Source organism: Pezoporus wallicus, unplaced genomic scaffold (genome assembly GCF_028554395.1).
Source record: "Pezoporus wallicus isolate ANWC-B61680 ecotype Strahan unplaced genomic scaffold, APGP_CSIRO_Pwel_v1 contig_2492, whole genome shotgun sequence".
Classification (NCBI taxonomy): domain Eukaryota; kingdom Metazoa; phylum Chordata; class Aves; order Psittaciformes; family Psittacidae; genus Pezoporus; species Pezoporus wallicus.
In genome coordinates this window covers 2,668,985-2,674,905 of record NW_026637796.1, presented here as the reverse complement: position 1 = coordinate 2,674,905, position 5,921 = coordinate 2,668,985, and the positions used below count along the sequence as shown (strand labels likewise).

At 42.7% G+C, this 5,921-nt stretch overlaps 1 long non-coding RNA gene across 1 annotated transcript; it reads right to left on the bottom strand.

Moving 5' to 3' along the window:
• Positions 1-1,326: 1,326 nt before the first annotated feature.
• On the bottom strand, positions 1,327-5,712 carry LOC130598314 (uncharacterized). Its single transcript, XR_008971979.1, has 3 exons — positions 5,542-5,712; positions 2,448-2,666; positions 1,327-1,557 (listed from the first exon to the last, which is right to left on the bottom strand). It is a non-coding gene; the product is annotated as an uncharacterized LOC130598314 (long non-coding RNA).
• Positions 5,713-5,921: the final 209 nt, after the last annotated feature.

Below are 5,921 nucleotides of genomic sequence, written 5' to 3'. Positions count from 1 at the left end.
CCTGTTTAAGTTTTAACCTGTTACCCCTTGTCCTATCACTACAGTCTCTAATGAAAAGTCCCTCTCCAGCATCCCTATAGGCCCCCTTCAGATACTGGAAGGCTGCTATGAGGTCTCCACGCAGCCTTCTTTTCTCCAGGCTCAAAATGGAACTGCTTCTACAGGAGAGACTTAATAGCTTGGTACACTGAATAGTCACCCAGGATACAAATATCACAGGCTTTAATTCCTTCCCTAGGCAAGGAAAAGCCCATGTGTTTGAATGTGCAATACCCAGAAGTTCAGTTCGGACCTCTTCTGTCCCAAAAGATGGCTGCAAACACTAGCATATCATTTTTACAAGAGATTCATGACCTCTGAAAAACAAGCAAAGCAAAAAATCCCAGGCCATTCTGTATTCCATTAGTCTTTGGCAGTTAGGAGATGAGGGGAACTGCAGAAAGACTATATAAATATAGTTATATAAAACAATTGTTCTACAAACTCATAATTTTACTGTTATAGCTACACACATTTTAATTAAAAATACTGGCAACTCCTGCCAGCTCCCAGCTATTTCTGCAGCCAGGCATTAGCAACAGCTGGATCCAGGAAGCATTTCACAGGCAGTTTTTGGATGCTTTGTGCCTCCCCAGTCATACACAGAGCATGAGAATGTACCAGCCTTGTGAGACCTCAGACACTGCTACTCTTGTGCATTTCCCCAAAAGCATTTGAAAGGTACAAGTCTCATTCTGCATCAGACCAAAGCCAGATGTCAAAAACTGCTGACAAAGAGTAATGTTCTCTGCTGCACAACCATAGCTCTGGTACCCTCTCCTGTACAACAATGTTGAATTTTGTTTAGGGAGGTCCATAAAAATTGATAAGTGAAAACATAAAATGGACAGATAAAGCTGTAAAACAAACCACCAAAAAAAAAGCAGAGCCATAAGGAATCAATCACTTTATTCTTTCCATAATTGTGACCACAATAATAAGCAACAATGAAGTACTGGAGCCATTAAATTAATCATGAAATATTTGTGAGGTTCAATTTTACTGACATGTTTAATTTCATTGTAACTTTTCTATACTGAAGTCAAAAATGGGGAGGGGGGGTGGAGGGAAGCTTAGGATTTCTGAATACAGAGCTGAAATCTCTTCCCTCCAGCTTGCAGGAGAGAAAATGCGGTAGACTGATCTCTGCTCTGCTCAACTGCGAAATGTCAATGGTTAGGTACCTGTGTGTAAATGCCTGTGTGAGCAAAACTGTGGGTCCAGTTCCTACAAATAACTGCACACAGGGTCTGGAGAAGCTTGAGCACTTGTGCTGCACCACCCACTATGGGCTGTTTATGTGCATATGAGTTATTCTAGGTTTAAAGAGCTTTAGCCAACCAGTCCAGACCAGCAGAGTAGCTTTTAGCTGCCCAGTTTCGTGTGACAAATCATCAATAGTGAATTCCCAGTGTGAAAAGGCTGTGACCGGTTTTTGGCTTTAAACTCCCTCCTCAGAGATGCCTCAAAATACCGCTGATTAAAACATTGGCAGAAATCCAGTGTTTCAGGAGTGATCTGGAAGCAGAGTAAAAAAAATAAAAATAGAGCAAGTGACTAGTTTGCTTGTGTGATTTCAAACACATTATTAAAGATCATTTAACAATCTCACTGTAGCAAAAGACCTAAAATCTGCAGAAGGGGCTGGTGGTCTGCAGAGAAGGGATAAAACCCCGTCCCGCAGAAATCCAGGACTTGCAGGCAGTTGCACAAGGGAGCTGGGGTTCAAACCTCTTAGCACATTTTTGTTCAGCGAGGCTTTCTCACAGACATAAGCTCCACTGCAACTGCCTTTGAAGTCCTATGCACACCTGCGTAGATTACAAAGAAGGGAAGGCAGGTCCCTCCACACCCAAACTGTAAATTAACAATGCAACATGTCAAGTTAAGATATGCCCTCCAGCACCTTGTTTTAAAGGCAGACAGACCAATGGCTGACAATCTCCTGATACTCTTAACCCTTTCCCTGGAATTCACATCCAGTTTCCAGCCTCCTGAAAGAAGAAACAAATGTAGAGAAGTGACTGTGATTTTAAAAAAGTTATATACCTGTTCAAACCTGGGCCATCTGCTTTAATCCAAGACAGAAATTGAATCATAACCTGTGGGGTTTTTTTCTGCACAAAACAGAAGAAAGTTGCCACTGTACTAATTTGGTTTCTGCAGAGTGCCTTGTACAGCAATAGTTTTGGCCTGCGAATGTCACTGGTTGAAGACAACCAGCCTTTGCATTTCCATTTCACCTGTTACTCCTGGAAGAACTCCCTGCTATGGGTAGATCATGGCAATTACCATGGTTTTTTCTCCAAAACCCTTCAGGAGGCTCTGCTTTTCCACCAGAGAAGTATGTCACCAGTAACTATAGTTTTGAAAGGACTTTTAACTGATCCAAGAACAAGTATACTCACCCAAACTGCAAGACTTCCTAGTCCTATTGCCATCTCTTTCCTTACCTCCTCCACTTTGTCATGGTGGGCCACTACTCACACTCATCATGTTGAATCACTTCATATCCAGTGATGGGTTACAACTAATTCTTGTGCTACCTGTAATGCTAGCGCTCCCCTGATCTAACCTCCTCTTGACTCTATCTCATTGTGTGGCTCCTACAGCTGTAGGGAGCAAACCTGTGAGGAAAGGGAAGGGAAAACACAATGAGTGTATGAAAAAGAATAAGGAAAAGACAGAGCTGATTAATAACAGCAATGTAAAGGAGCACCACTGCAATGCATTATGGCATCTTTACTGGTTTTATGAGAATCTTGAATTCCAAGCTGCTTCTCCACCCAAGGAATTCTGAATTCAGGTGTAGATTTTTTGGTTTTGGGTATTTTTTTTGACTCTTACAATTACACAGCAGACATAACTGGAATAGTCAGTGCAGTACATCATTCTGTAGCACCCTGAAATGTTGTCACTGTTGGGGAGCAGATAATGTAGGGAAATGTGACCAGATTTTATTTTTTGCAATAAAGATGAGTGGGCAGCCCCCTAGGTCAAGTTGGGACTTATCACACACATCCCACCAGCCCAGGAGAAATCAAGTTACAAGAAAGAAACGAGGTCCCACACCCAGGCTGTGAGATCAAAATGAAAAGGGCCCAGATAGGGTCCATTCAGTATCTAGATTAAAAGACATTAAGTCAATTACTTATTGCCTGATAAATTTCTAAAAACAACAAAGCTTCCTCTGAGATGGCAAGATGGGGAATGACATTCCAGATGGTTCCAGTGAATTGAGGCTATCAGTTGCCCTTCACAGAGAGTTAAGTGGATTTTTAGTTCTTTTAATGAGCACATCTTCAATCTGACAACAGATCAGTGCACATAGATTCAAAATAAAATTTAAGATGGATGAATATATGTGTGTTTGAAGAACAGAACAGAATTAATGCTATCAGCAGTGCCCAAATGCACTTGATCAAAAAACTACTTCTAAAAAATATGTCAAATAATGCCAGCACCTGACTTTAATTGACTTATTTTCCCTCATTTCTGCTGTTTTGCTTCTCACCTTTTATCTCAAGAGCCCTCTATCATCAGCATCTAAAGAATCCACATCTCCAAACTCCCTCAATAATAGAATATAGTGTATTAGCCATAATAATCACAACACCAAAATGACTGACTGCCCTGATATTGATTTTCTCCTGTTAGTAGCACAGAGAGTGCAACAAACACATAAAAATGGATTACTTTCATTTCAAAGGAAAGGGCAACTTGATCTAATCCAAAGAGCGAGTGAAAATAGCACTAAGGAGTGTCTCACTTATTGTAATTCACTGAATTCATACCACTTCAGCTTAGCTTGAAGAGAAATAAAGACCCTTCTAATAGTATTGGGGAATTTGAACTTTTGGGAGGAGAGGTAATCAGCCCTCCCCTGAGTTAACCTAAAGGACAAGAGTACCAATACACTCAGTAAAGAGCTATCTCATTAATTCTGTGAAATATTGACATATAAACTGAGCAAAGTGTAATTACTTGCCCTTGAAGGCCATTGCAAGTAAGGGCTTGGAGTTCCTCCTGCCAAGAGTTCATGCTCCCTTCAAGTATATCATGAATCTAATTGACCTGGTATCTCAGATGTATAAAGCTGACTAGTTTTTGTAGAACCACGGCTCAGAGGAGGAAATGATACCCTGACTGTGTCCAGGTGACCGGGCTCCTAAACCTCCTTACTTCCACTTTTGCTCTTCAGCCAAACTTCCACCCCCTCTCATCCTTTCAGATATAAACTCTCCAGTGTTTTAAAAACTTCTCCTATTACAGGGACCCTTAGAAACCAATTCACAGGTGCCCCCATTGTTCTACAAACACCGCCATACTGTGATTTAGTCACTGGTCAAATCTCATTCAGCTGCCTCCAGAAACTGTTCACGCGCACAATGGCCGAGTGGGGGGCACTCACACCCCTTCCTTCATACACAAACAGAATTACCTTCCCACTCATCTTGTTCTTCTGTGAGCGCACCTGACTGTGTAGCCAGCAGTTGCTGTAGAGAGTACTGAATATTTTTCCTGTTATTGCTCATTAGTATTGCACAGGCACCTGCATGCCCTGGCTTACATCTGGACTTACCTGGCCAAGGATAGACAAACAGTGAGGGACAGTGCCTGCCTGCAAAGCCTGAAATCTAAACACACAGCCCAAACAAAGGCTGAGCTCCCATTTCCGTCTGACAGGTGGGAGAAGGTGCCACCTCTCCTATGACGACCACATCCCCTTCCTTCCTGCACTGAGAGTGAGGCTGTTCAGCAGGAAGCCCCATCTCCTCTGGCAAGAAGAAATCCCACTTTCCTTGGGGATCTCCCACGATATACCTAGGAATTTCTTGCTGTGTATCTCCCATACTCACCAAGGGTTGACCCCTGCCACACCATGCACACACACAGCCCCTTCCAAATTATTGGAGCCCATGTAAATCTATGTACTCATCTATACATGCACAAACACGCAGACAAGGCGCTCTACCTACCCCAACACACCTAGAAAGACCTAGGACTGCCCACTTTGCCCTTGGGCAACCTAATTTCATCACATGCTGCACCTCAGCCCGGAACTGCATTCGCATACAGGTCCCCCAGGAGCTGCTTCTCAAAGGCACCCACAGGGGCTTTTCCTCCCACTGCTTCATGATCTGATTCATGCTCTGTGTTGCGTGACATGACACACACCCTTGAATTCACCCATGTTATATTTAATACTGGAAACAGTCCAATTTCCTCAGGCTCACATGTACAATGAGGTGATGAGCTTCCCTGTGTTGTTGTTCATGGTGGCACCACACCATTTGAGGTCACCATGCAAGCTTCGCCTCACAAGTGACTCCCCATTTAGGGCAGGGTCAAGTGTCCACTTCTAGCAGCATCCCACCTAAGTCTGGCTCTGCTAGACTTGTAGACAGCCTGCCAATCAGTCCACTAAATTCAAGAAGAAAACAAAGTGTAGTAGCAGAAGTAGTAGATATGAATGAGGAACAGAACCAGAAAAGCCTTTACCTTTGGGTTCTTGGTGGTACTCCTGAGTCCTGAGAGCAGGCTCATATCAGGTGCTCTGAAGATGGGTCACAGGAGGATGCAAACATAAATTGACAAATAATTAGGGTTAGCTAAGCGTAACTTCAGAATTTCTTTTCAGAGGATAAAACTGTGACTGCTGTTAAATGGAGATGCCCTTAAGGAAAGAAAATTAAATTAATTTAATAGTCAGGCTGCCATAACCCTTTCTCTGGGATTTCCCAGATGGAGATATGTGTAAATGAGCTCTATAGACCATGTGTTACAAACCCAGCATTTCAGGAAGCATCCAGACTGACTCTGCACAGTTCTGTGTATGTTCAGTAGATCTGAGAGTATGTATGCTTGCCTTCATTGAATAA